The following is a 13840-nucleotide window of genomic DNA, read 5'->3' on the forward strand; positions in this document are numbered from 1 at the left end:
CCCCCTACTAGATCCGGTCCCGGATCGGGGGCTCTCGGTTCATGCTGTCTTTGGGGCAGCAGCAGGTTTCCTGGCCTGCTTGCTTTTGTTCCAGGACTGGTTAGGCTTCCAGCCTTGCCTGTAACGAGCAACAGCTCCTTCCTGTTTTGGTGCAGTGGAGGTTGATGCTGCTCCTGTTTTGAAATTCCGAAAGGGACGAAAATTAGACTGTCTAGCCTTAGCTTTGGCCTTGTCTTGAGGTAGGGCGTGGCCCTTACCTCCCGTAATGTCAGCGATAATTTCTTTCAAACCGGGCCCGAATAAGGACTGCCCCTTGAAAGGTATATTAAGTAATTTGGACTTAGAAGTAACATCAGCTGACCAGGATTTTAGCCACAGTGCCCTGCGTGCCTGTATGGCGAATCCTGAGTTCTTAGCCGTAAGTTTGGTTAAATGTACTACGGCCTCCGAAATGAAAGAATTAGCTAGTTTAAGGACTCTAAGCCTGTCCGTAATGTCGTCTAGCGTAGAGGAACTAAGGTTCTCTTCAAGCGACTCAATCCAAAATGCTGCCGCAGCCGTAATCGGCGCGATACATGCAAGGGGTTGTAATATAAAACCTTGTTGAACAAACATTTTCTTAAGGTAACCCTCTAATTTTTTATCCATTGGATCTGAGAAAGCACAGCTATCCTCCACCGGGATAGTGGTACGCTTAGCTAAAGTAGAAACTGCTCCCTCCACCTTGGGGACCGTTTGCCATAAGTCCCGAGTGGTGGCGTCTATTGGAAACATCTTTCTAAATATTGGAGGGGGTGAGAACGGCACACCGGGTCTATCCCACTCCTTAGTAACAATTTCAGTTAGTCTCTTAGGTATAGGAAAAACGTCAGTACTCGCCGGTACCGCAAAGTATTTATCCAACCTACACAGTTTCTCTGGTATTGCAACAGTGTTACAATCGTTGAGAGCTGCTAAGACCTCCCCTAGTAGTACACGGAGGTTCTCCAATTTAAATTTAAAATTTGAAATATCTGAGTCCAATCTGTTTGGATCAGAACCGTCACCCACAGAATGAAGCTCTCCGTCCTCATGCTCTGCGAGCTGTGACGCAGTATCAGACATGGCCCTAGCATTGTCAGCGCACTCTGTTCTCACCCCAGAGTGATCACGCTTGCCTCTTAGTTCAGGTAATTTAGACAAAACTTCAGTCATAACAGTAGCCATATCTTGTAATGTTATCTGTAATGGCCGCCCAGATGTACTAGGCGCCAAAATATCACGCACCTCCCGGGCGGGAGATGCAGGTACTGTCGCGTGAGGCGAGTTAGTCGGCATAACTCTCCCCTCGCTGTTTGGTGAAATTTGTTCACATTGTACAGATTGACTTTTATTTAAAGTAGCATCAATACAGTTAGTACATAAATTTCTATTGGGCTCCACCTTGGCATTGGAACAAATGACACAGATATCTTCCTCTGAGTCAGACATGTTTAACACACTAGCAAAAAACTTACAACTTGGTTATAATCTTTTTTAGCAAAAAACGTACTGTGCCTCAAAGAGGTACTAACGATTAAATGACAGTTGAAATAATGAACTGAAAAACAGTTATTGCATCAAATTTTAAAACAACACAACTTTTAGCAAAGGTTTGTTCCCATTAGTAAAAAACAACACTAATTAAATTTGTACATAAGAAAACAAAACAACGTTTTTTTTTTATACACAGTCACTATAAGAATTCTCACAGCTCTGCTGAGAGAATTTACCTCCCTTCAAAGAAGTTTGAAGACCCCTGAGATCTGTCAGAAATGAACCGGATCATGCAGGACATATAAAAGTAGCTGACTGGAATTTTTTGATGCGTAGCAAAGAGCGCCAAAAACGGCCCCTCCCTCTCCCACACAGCAGTGAAGAGAAACGAAACTGTCACAATTAAAGCAAAAAACTGCCAAGTGGAAAATAATGCCCAAACATTTATTCACACAGTACCTCAGCAATGTAAACGATTCTACATTCCAGCAAAAACGTTTAACATGAGAATAGTTATTAAAAGGATTAGTGACCTTAACACAGTAGTTCCGGTGAAATACCATCCCCAGAATACTGAAGTGTATACATACATGTCATTTTAACGGTATGGCAGGCTTTTCTCATCAATTCCATTCAGAAAATAAAAACTGCCACATACCTCAATGCAGATTCATCTGCCCGCTGTCCCCTGATCTGAAGCCTTTACCTCCCTCAGATGGTCGAGAACAGCAATATGATCTTAACGACTCCGGTTAAAATCATAGTAAAAAATCTCTGTCAGATTCTTCCTCAAACTCTGCCAGAGAAGTAATAACACGCTCCGGTGCTATTTTAAAATAACAAACTTTTGATTGAAGTCATAAAAACTAAGTATAATCACCATAGTCCTCTCACACATCCTATCTAGTCGTTGGGTGCAAGAGAATGACTGGGACTGACGTAGAGGGGAGGAGCTATATGCAGCTCTGCTGGGTGAATCCTCTTGCATTTCCTGTTGGGGAGGAGTTATATCCCAGAAGTAATGATGACCCGTGGACTGATCACACATAACAGAAGAAATACCAATTACAGGACTATCCAAATTTTCTGCCACCTCCTATAGTGACGAAAGGCAAAGAATGACTGGGGGATTTGCCTCCTCCTGGTGGCCAGGTGTTGTATTTCACAACAGTAAGGAAAGAAGTTGTGGACTCTCCCTACCTTATGGAAGTAAATAATTTTTTGGGGGATTCATAATTCTTTAACTAAAGATTTTATACAAATGTTTTAGAATAAAATCAAAATTGAAAATATTTTCCTCACTGGAGAGAGAGTGAGAATTATATCCCAGATCGTATTATTGCATTAAAATGTAATTCTGCCACTGTAGAAACTTATAATAAATCCTAAAAGTAACAGAGCTTTGCTTAGAGAACATGTACTGAATACCATAGAAGGGCATTGCAAGGTATAAAATATAAAAGCTCTTCTTGCAGTACAAATAAGAAATCCTAAGGTTTATTGTAGCCTCACAGCATGTAATCAAGGTGCATCATGCGTTCCACATAACAGACTAAGGATGTAATTATGTGTAAGCACACCCTCATAATGCCACTAATTTATTGTGTTTAGGTTTATAAGCATCACACGTTGATTACAAATTGTTTATGAGAATAGCAAGGGTATTAAAATGCTTACTATAAACAAGTCAGAGATGGGCTGCCTAAAAAATGTATTTGAAAGTAAGAAGAGTTATTAAGAGTAAAAAAATAACAACATGGGCTTGTGTTTGTAAGTAATAAAGAAATACTAGGACATATAAATTATGGCTATGAAAACTGTACAATGAAGCTTATTTAACCCCTTTAGTGGATACCCACACAAACAATACCTTGTTTTATTTTTTATTTTGACAGACCAATGTTTTGTTAAGAAAATAACTTTAGTTTGCAGATGCACCATAATATGGATAACTGACGTCCAGCAGGCCCATTTATCAAAGGTCTTGCGGACCTGATCCGACACTGCGGATCAGGTCCGCAAGACCTCGCTAAATGCGGAGAGCAATACGCTCTTCGCATTTAACATTGCACCAGCAGCTCACAAGAGCTGCTGGTGCAACGCCGCCCCCTGCTGACTCGCGGCCAATCGGCCGCCAGCAGGGAGCTGTCAATCAACCCGATCGTATTCGATCGGGTTGATGTCTGGCGATTCCTGTCCGCCTGTTCAGAGCAGGCGGACAGGGTTATGGAGCAGCGGTCTTTTGACCGCTGCTTCATAAGTTGTGTTTCTGGCGAGTCTGAAGACTCGCCAGAAACACGGCCCTTCAAGCTCCATACGGAGCTTGATAAATGGGCCTGTATGAGTCATTATTTCCTAAATACTCACATTTAGCTTCAGTTCACCTTCCAAAAACACCAGAATTTAGGATTTTATATATATATATATTGTTCAATAAAAAATAAATATCAGAACATATCATGTATTATTAGTTTGTCCCTTTGCAGCATCTTTAAATGAAAGTTTGGCTTATTTAGAAAACAGTTAAACCTCTGAAAGCTAAGAGCAAGCCTTATACACAAAGGGAAATAACTCCATAGAATAGGTGCTAAAAAGGTCAGAAAAGAATCTGAGAGGAAAAAGCCTGTTTTGATCAGAGCAAAGGGAGCTAGAGGGGAAGTATTCACAGACAACAGCAGATATAGGAAGGTGCAATATCACCAAGGGCTTTATATTTACATTTTTGTAAGGGAAGCGTTTAGAGGAACCACAGAGGAAGAGCTGTGCATAATACAGACGGTCTGGTGGATGAAATGTAGAGGGGGGAAAGATGGTGGTTTTACAGACCAGAGAAGATGGAGTCACAGAAATAAAGGCAGAACATGATAAGTGAATGGATGAATGGAAAAGAGATTTAAAAGCATGTGATAAGAGGCAGCCCTCAAAGGCTTAGAAATTAGCATATGAGCCTACCTATGTTTAGTTTAAACTAAGAATATCAAGAGAAAAAAGCAAATTTGATGATAAAAGTAAATTGGAAAGTCAATTAAAATTAAAAGTCCTATCTGAATAATGAAAGTTTAATTTATACTTGACTGTCCCTTTAAGAGCTATGTCTAGTAAGAGCAAGTGGAACACAGTGGAGATATTATTAAAGGTGAAAGTATCAGGATTTTATCAAAGGTAAATAAAATATCCGAGTCAAATGCAGCTCCAAGGCATCATGCATGGTAAGTTGAAGTGATGCCAGCAATAAGCAAGAGTTGAGAGAATTTATAGGTATGTTGAGCTTTAGATAACAAAAGGAAATCCAGTTGGGATACTAGATAAGAAAGCTTATGACACAAGCAAGCAAACACAGGGAAGGGTACGGTGTATAGAGTCAGAGATATATAAGCTCACAGATACTGAAACCCACAGAGCTAGTGTAAAGGGACAGAGTGTTGTAAAACTGGTGTCCCCTTATGCTTACAGTGATTTGTTATACCAGCTGCAGAGTATAAAATGTATGCAGAGTTTCTCCTTTATGTTAGTTTGTGTATTTGAAATAGTTGTATTTGTCAATCTTATCTCTCTATACACACATTAGAGAGAACAATGGAAAATAATAGATATGTGTGTCTATTATCAAAAGTAAAGCTTATGCAACATGTTCTACTATAGTAATTGGTTAATGCATTAGGAGTACAATTTTAGTTGAACAGCCACTGGATCTTGCTAACAGGCAAACAAAGGAAGACAACACAATGTATTAATATGATCTCTTATACAAAATAAATGACCCTGGAAAACCCTGGTTTAAGGCACTGTTCCTTCTCTGAATTCTATATGACAACAATATTCTATTTCTATTGACAGTGGCTCTGCTGTAAGTCTCTAATGATTGTATAAACTGGGATTAAAGCAACAGTAACTAAGCTCCAATGAAAATGTAATACATTCAGAAGACATGAAACATTCATTTAGCAGTATATCACAATTTAGGTAGAGAAAAAAACCCAGGAGAGGCAGTGGGATTATTTGTTAAACATACTAGACACGTAACTATTCTATGAAAATAAATACTATTGTATACATTTAAAAATATAGAGGACATTAGTCTTGAATAAAAATTACATTTAAAACCTCAAAACAGGCTGACTCCAAACCACGAGGAGCTGACCTAAAATACAATGCAGCAGCTTGGGCAATATGTTTTTAAGCCATCACGATATAAAGTAAACCCACTCAAATGGATAATAATTTAAATATACACTCAAGTTGGTGCATTTGCAGCAGTTGGAAATTCTAGGTTATATTTTTTTGTTTTGCTTCTCTAGGGAGTGTGGTAAAAAGCACAATTCTTACACAAAATGGTCATATTAATATTGTGCTTTAATGGCCTACACGTTTCTGGGGCTTGCATATCCAGTTAGATGTATGAGTAATTTAGCTAGCTATTGCAAGCTGGGGGTAAATGGTCTGACTGGATGTAAATATTTATAATAATAATAATACTACATACATACATAATTCTGTATATGAAGGAAGAGAGACCCCATTTTAAACAACTTTCCAATTTATTTCTATTATTTTATTTGCGTCCTTCTCTTGTTATTCTTTGCTGAAAGGTTTATCTTGGTAAGCTCAGGAGCAGCAAAGAACCTAGGTTCTAGCTGGTGATTGGTAGCTGCATATATATATTGATTGTCATTGGCTCACTATGTGTTCATTTAGAAACTAGTAGTCCATTGCTGCTATTTCAACAAATGATGCCAAGAGAATGAAGCTTATTTGATAATATAAGTAAACTGGAAAGTTGTTTAAAATTGTATGTTCTACCTAAATCATGAAAGAACATTTTTGGATTTCATGTCCCTTTAATGACCATTCAGCAACCCAATAGCAAAGCGATAAAAAAAAAAAAAAAAGAAAAGAAAAAAAAAAAAAGTTATGTGGCCATGAAATAAAAAAAAAAAACTACTACAGATGTTAAAACAAACATTACTAGAGGTAAGGGATCGATCATAAGGCACAACAAGGGCAATTGAGATAAAACTGTAAACAACTAATAACAAATAAGATAGATATAAAATATTTTAAAAGATTGTATATGCTCTAGTATAAGGCAGTCTATTGCCGAAACGCGTAGAGCCTGTTACTTCTTAGCTGAACTCTGGTTTTGTTAAATTATTTTCACTTTGCACTTTTGATCTATTATTTAATCTATGTTACACCTGGAAGACATTGGCTTTCAATAAAGCAGATATTCCTAACTCCTATGGTGAGTTTGGACCACTTAGTGTACTTGCTTGTGGGGAGGTAATACACTATCTTGGATCCTTTTTGTCTTGAGACCTCACTGAAGACCCTAAGCTGTGAAGTGACACCACGCTAGACGTAAAACTCTAAATAAGTTTAATTCTCCACCTAATACAAAAAAAAAAAACTAGACTATTACGGATGTTAAGACTTGATTTTCAGTAATTAAAGCCCAAATATTTCCGAGTTTTCTTCATAATAATTTAACCCCTTAATGACCGCAGCACTTTTCCATTTTCTGACCGTTTGGGCTATTTTTACATTTTTGCTGTGTTTGTGTTTAGCTGTAATTTTCCTCTTACTCATTTACTGTACCCACACATAGTATATACCGTTTTTCTCGCCATTAAATGGACTTTAAAAAGATACCATTATTTTCATCATATCATATAATTTACTATAAAAAACATTATAAAATATGAAGAAAAAATGGAAAAAAACACACTTTTTCTAACTTTGACCCCCAAAATCTGTTACACATATACAACCACCAAAAACACCCATGCTAAATAGTTTCTAAATTTTGTCCTGAGTTTAGAAATACCCAATGTTTACATGTTCTTTGCTTTTTTTGCAAGTTATAGGGCCATAAATACAAGTAGCACTTTGCTATTTCCAAACCACTTTTTTTTCTAAATTAGCAATAGTTACATTGGAACCCTGATATCTTTCAGGAATCCCTGAATATCCCTTGACATGTATTTTTTTTTTTTTAGAAGACAACCCAAAGTATTGATCTAGGCCCATTTTGGTATATTTCATGCCACTATTTCACCGCCAAATGCGATCAAATAAAAAAAATTGTTCACTTTTTCACAAATTTTTTCACAAACTTTAGGTTTCTCACTGAAATTATTTACAAACAACTTATGCAATTATAGCATAAATGGTTGTAAATGCTTCTCTGGGATCCCCTTTGTTCATAAATAGCAGACATATATGGCTTTGGCTTTGCTTTTTGGTAATTAGAAGGCTGCTAAATGCCACTGCGCACAATACGTGTATTATGCCCAGCAGTGAAGGGGTTAATTAGGGAGCTTCTAGGGTTAATTTTAGCTTTAGTGTAGTGTAGTAGACAACCCCAAGTATTGATCTAGGCCCATTTTGGTATATTTCATGCCACCATTTCACCGCCAAATGCGATCAAATTAAAAAAAACTTAAATTTTTTCACAATTTTAGGTTTCTCACTGAAATTATTTACAAACAGCTTGTGCAATTATGGCACAAATGGTTGTAAATGCTTCTCTGGGATGCCCTTTGTTCAGAAACAGCAGACATATATGACTTTGGCGTTGCTTTTTGGTAATTAGAAAGTCACTAAATGCTGCTGCGCATCACACGTGTATTATGGCTAGCAGTGAAGGGGTTAATTAGGTAGTTTGTAGGGAGCTTGCAGGGTTAATTTTAGCTTTAGTGTAGAGATCAGCCTCCCACCTGACACATCCCACCCCCTGATCCTCCCAAACAGGTCCCTTCTCTCTCCCACCCTACAATTGTCCCCGCCATCTTAAGTACTGGCAGAAAGTCTGCCAGTACTAAAATAAAAGGTTTTTTTTTTTTTAAGGAAAAAAAAGCATATTTACATATGCTGTGTTTAGGATCCCCCCTTAACCCCCAACCTCCCCGATCCCCCCCAAAACAGCTCTCTAAGCCTCCCTCTCAGCCTTATTGGGGGCCATCTTGGGTACTGGCAGCTGTCTACCAGTACCCAGTTTGAACAATCAAATGTTTATTTTTTTTTTATTTTTTTTTCTGTAGTGTAGCTCCCCCACGGACCAACCCCCACGGACCAACCCCCACCACCTAAATCACACCTAAGGGTTTTTTTTTTTAACATTAAATGTCCCACTTTTATTTTTTTTTGGGACACATTTTTTCTGTAGTGTAGCGGTTCCCACCCGCTCCCTCCCCGTGCATGCGCCCGCCCCCGCCCCCTTGTGCACGTGCGCGCGCCCGCGTGCTCCCCCGGACTTCCCCGCCCACGATCCTGCCCCCCTCCACATGACCAGGGCCATCGATGGCCGCCACCCACCTCCCACACCGGCTCCCACCCACCAACGATACCGGCCATCGATGTCCGGTGCAGAGAGGGCCACAGAGTGGCTCTCTCTGCATCGGATGGCCGTAAAAGGTTATTGCAGGATGCCTCCATATCGAGGCATCACTGCAATAACCGGAAAGCAGCTGGAAGCGAGCAGGATCGCTTCCAGCTGCTTTCCACACCGAGGACGTGCAGGGTACGTCCTCAGGCGTTAACTGCCTTTTTCTGAGGACGTACCCTGCACGTCCTCGGTCGTTAAGGGGTTAAAGGGATGCTAAAACCAAATTTTCTTTCATGATTCAGATAGAGCAGCAATTTTAAGCAACTTTCTAATTTACTTGAATTATCACTTTTTCTTCATTTTCTTGATATCTTTATTTGAAAAAACAGGAATGCAAATAAAGCTTACAAGCTGGCCTATCTTTGGTTCAGCACCTGGGTAGCGCTTGCTAATTGGTGGCTAAATGCAGACACCAATCAGCAAGCGCTATCCAAGGTGCTGAACCAAAAATGGGCTGGCTCATAAGATTACATTCCTACTTTTTCAAGTAAATTAGAAAGTTGCCTAAAATTGCATGCTTTATCCGAATCATGAAATAATTTTTTTTTGGTTCAGTATCCCTTTAAAGGAACATATGATAAAGTAGTATGCCGTACTGTACAGTCTGAGCACCCTATTTTACCCTTTAAGTTAATGAAATCTATAAGAATTACTTGTCCTTTCACCTTCTCTGTTTCATGTTAACATCATTTACAGCTGAGCACTTTACACAGATCTCCGCCTCTTAGCTGACAATGTTGTCATAAGATTTTAGCATTCATGAACATTCCCAAAACATAAATCAAAGAGTATCAGAGCCTGAAAATCATCCATTCATCACTATAATAATACAATGGTAAATGCCTTGAATGTTTGCTGTAAGAAACCCTCATATCAATATAAGATCAGTGCCAACATCTGGAAACACTTTTTGTTTAGTTGAGGGCAAATAGAGAGAATCTGCTATACAATACAAGCAAAACAAAGATGTGTCAGTCATCAGTATGAGCCAAAATAAATAAGCGGAATTCTTCACATTTCACAATGTCATCCAATTCTGAACATATTAATCTGGTGCACAGAGTGACAATTAATGTAAATATACAGTACCTTATGCAAGAATGGGACTTAGAATTCAAATCCAAGCAAAAAAATAATGTTGCAAAGAAAATTCACTCACCTGAAAAAAAAACAAAAAAAAAAAAAACATTATTACAGGGAATTAGATTCTACAATGTTTAGCGCAATGTGCTTATTTAATAATCAATAATTACACCAATAATTTACATAACAATTTGGGGACTACATGCTGCACCAGCCAAAAATGCAGCCTTGAAACATTGTATCATTTAAAAGGGCTGAGTCTTATGTAGCTATACATGTTGCAATGAGCAGAACCCATGTGTATGTTTTCTAATAATTTAATTTGACTAAGCACACAAGTCAGGTGAATGCACGTAGAGTTCACATACTGATACATTCACCTATTTAGCTTCTACAAATTGATACCAATACAAAAACAAATTGTCTCATAGTGGTGACACCCAAATGAAAAGTTGCTTGAGATTTCGGGTATTCTAATTAGATGGACTTGGAAAACCTGAAACGCATGTTTTAAATATTTAAAAATACTTTGTTGACTACTAAAGTTGAAATAAATATGACAATCCCTGTTCTATCGGTACCTGAATTTAACTGCTGTGCATTTTAATTAGCAATTCAATTTGGCAATATATACCATGTAGTCTCATATAGTCTTATATATACACCATATAAGACTATCACCTAGATTACAAGTTTTGCGCTATAGAGGGTGCGAAACGAACATAACAAAAGTTGCGTTATTTCATCCTCGATACCGCTGCCATTACAAGTTTTGGAAAAGCTGCCTTGTGCATGCGATATGGTGGCAATGAGCTCCATACCGCACAAAATCCAAGCGCTGCTTTGACGTGCTCGTGTATGCTTCCCCATAGACGTCAATGGGGAGAGAGTGTTAGAAAAAAAACTAACACCTGCAATCGTGGAATGAAAAGCTCTGTAATGCAACCCCATTGATGTCTATGGGGGGGGGGGAAAAGTTTCGTTTAAAGGGACAGTCAACCCAAAAACCGTTTTCAGTTATACATATAAACTTTCCATGGATGATCATTTACCAATGTAGCCCAGTTTTCTAATATATAATGTTTGTCAGTAAAATCCCTTACTGTTTGCGCCGCAGCTCTTTTAAAATGTCAGTTAAGCCCCTCCCCTGTTCTTCAGCACAATGGTGGGTCCTGTAGTTACATTGTAGCACAAAGTGGCAAAACGAGTTATACAGTGTATTAAAGGGACACTGAACCCAAATTTTTTCTTTTGTGATTCACATAGAGCATGCAATTTTAAGCAGCTATCTAATTTACTCCTATTATTAAATTTTCTTCATTCTCTTGGTATGTTTATTTGAAAAGCAAGAATGCAAGTTTAGATGCCGGCCCATTTTTGGTGAACAAACTGGGTTGTCCTTGCTGATTGGACAGCACCAATAAACAAGTGCTGTCCATGGTTCTGAACCAAACATTTGCTGGCTCCTTAGCTTAGATGCCTTCTTTTTCAAATAAAGATAGCAAGAGAACGAAGAAAAATTGATAATATAAGTTAATTAGAAAGTTGCTTAAAATTGCATGCTCTATCTGAATCATGAAAGATAAAATTGGGTTCAGTAACCCTTTAAGTTTATTTAAGTGAGTTTGCTGTGCAGGTGCATATACTACATCCCCATAATCCATGATTGGCATCAGCATTTGCTGTACAATCTTTTCCTTTACTGTAGGTCTGAGGCAGGATTTGTTTCTGTACAATGCACCTAGTTTTTGATAGAGTTTAGATGCAAGTTTTTCTATGTGAAGGCCAAAAGATAGATTGGGGTCTAACAACATACCCAAGTATTCAAAAGAGTGGACTTTTAAACACTTACACCGAGATTACGAGTTTTGCGGTAACAGGGGTGCGTTGCTAACGCTTGGTTTCAGCTCACCGCTCACCTAAAGTAACGCTGGTATTACAAGGTTTTTTTTAAACCCGGCGTTAGCCGCAAAAAGGTGAGCGTAGATCAGAATTTAGCTCCACATCTCACCTCAATACCAGCGCTGCTTACGGTAGCAGTGAGCTGGCTAAACGTGCTCGTGCACGATTTCCCCATAGGAATCAATGGGGCTGATTTGGCTGAAAAAAACCCTAACACCTGCAATGAAGCAGCGTTCAGCTTCTAACGCAGCCCCATTAATTCCTATGGGGAAATAAAATTTATGTCTACACCTAACACCCTAACATGAATCCCGAGTCTAAATACCCCTAATCTTACACTTATTAACCCCTAATCTGCCGCCCCCGACATCGCTGACACTTGCATTATATTATTAACCCCTAATCTGCCGCTTCGGACATCGCCGCCACCTACATTATAATTATGAACCCCTAATCTGCTGCCCCCAACATCGCCGACACCTACATTATATTTATTAACCCCTAATCTGCCGCCCCAATGTCGCTGCAAACTAACTACATTTATTAACCCCGAATCTGCCGCCCCCAACGTCGCCGACACTATAATAAAGTTATTAACCCCTAAATCTAAGTCTAACCCTAAGTCTAACCCCCCCTAACTTAAATATAATTTAAATAAAACGAAATAAAATTACTACAATTAAATAAATTATTCCTATTTAAAACTAAATACTTATCTATAAAATAAACCCTAAGATAGCTACAATGTAACTAATAGTTACATTGTAGCTAGTTTAGGATTTATTTTTATTTTACAGGCAACTTTGTATTTATTTTAACTAGGTACAATAGTTATTAAATAGTTATTAACTATTTAATAACTACCTAGTTAAAATAAAGACAAATTTACCTGTAAAATAAACCCTAACCTAAGTTACAATTACACCTAACACTACACTATCATTAAATTAATTACCTAAATTAAAATAAATTAACTACAATTAAATAAAATAAACTAAAGTACAAAAAAAAACACTAAATTACAGAAAAAATAAAATAATTACAATAATTTTAAACTAATTAAACCGACTCTTATCCCCCTAATAAAATAAAAAAGCCCCCCAAAATAATAAAAATCCCTACCCTACACTAAATTACAAATAGCCCTTAAAAGGGCTTTTTGCGGGGCATTGCCCCAAAGTAATCAGCTCTATTACCTGTAAAAAAAAAATACAATACCCCCAACATTAAAACCCACCACCCACACACCCAACCCTACTCTAAAACCCACCCAATATCCCCTTAATAAAACCTAACACTACCCCTTTGAAGATCACCTTACCTTGAGACGTCTTCACCCAGCCGGGCACAAGTGGTCCTCCAGAGGGGCAGAAGTCTTCATCCGATCCAGGCAGAAGAGGACCTCCAGAGGGGCAGAAGTCTTCATCCAGGCAGCATCTTCTATCTTCATCCATCTGGAGTGGAGCGGGTCCATCTTGAAGCCAGCCGACGCGGAGCATCCATCCAGACCGACGACTACACAACGAATGACGGTTCCTTTAAATGACGTCATCCAAGATGGCATACCTTGAATTCCGATTGGCTGATAGGATTCTATCAGCCAATCGGAATTAAGGTAGGAAAAATCCTATTGGCTGATTCAATCAGCCAATAGGATTGAGCTTGCATTCTATTGGCTGATTGGAACAGCCAATAGAATGTGAGCTCAATCCTATTGGCTGATTGGATCAGCTAATAGGATTGAACTTCAATCCTATTGGCTGATTGCATCAGCCAATAGGATTTTTCCTACCTTAATTCCGATTGGCTGATAGAATCCTATCAGCCAAACGGAATTCAATGGACGCCATCTTGGATGACGTCATTTAAAGAAACCGTCATTCGTCGTGTAGTCGTCGGTCTGGATGGATGCTCCGCGTCGGCTGGCTTCAAGATGGACCCGCTCCACTCCAGATG

The 13840-nt window shown here is 38.6% G+C and overlaps 1 protein-coding gene across 5 annotated transcripts in view; it reads right to left on the minus strand.

Moving 5' to 3' along the window:
- The window catches only part of RALGPS1 (Ral GEF with PH domain and SH3 binding motif 1), a 1173485-nt gene that overhangs the window by 1029361 nt on the left and 130284 nt on the right, over positions 1-13840 (minus strand). Inside the window, exon 1 of one of the 5 annotated variants that reach the window (XM_053695592.1) lies at positions 9989-10044. The exons of the other annotated variants lie outside the window; for them this stretch is intronic. The gene's annotated coding sequence lies outside the window, so the exon portion shown is untranslated. Of the gene's footprint in view, positions 1-9988; positions 10045-13840 lie in introns of those variants that run through there. 5 annotated transcript variants of the gene reach the window in all.

The sequence above is a fragment of the Bombina bombina genome, chromosome 12, assembly GCF_027579735.1.
Source record: "Bombina bombina isolate aBomBom1 chromosome 12, aBomBom1.pri, whole genome shotgun sequence".
NCBI classification, from domain to species: domain Eukaryota; kingdom Metazoa; phylum Chordata; class Amphibia; order Anura; family Bombinatoridae; genus Bombina; species Bombina bombina.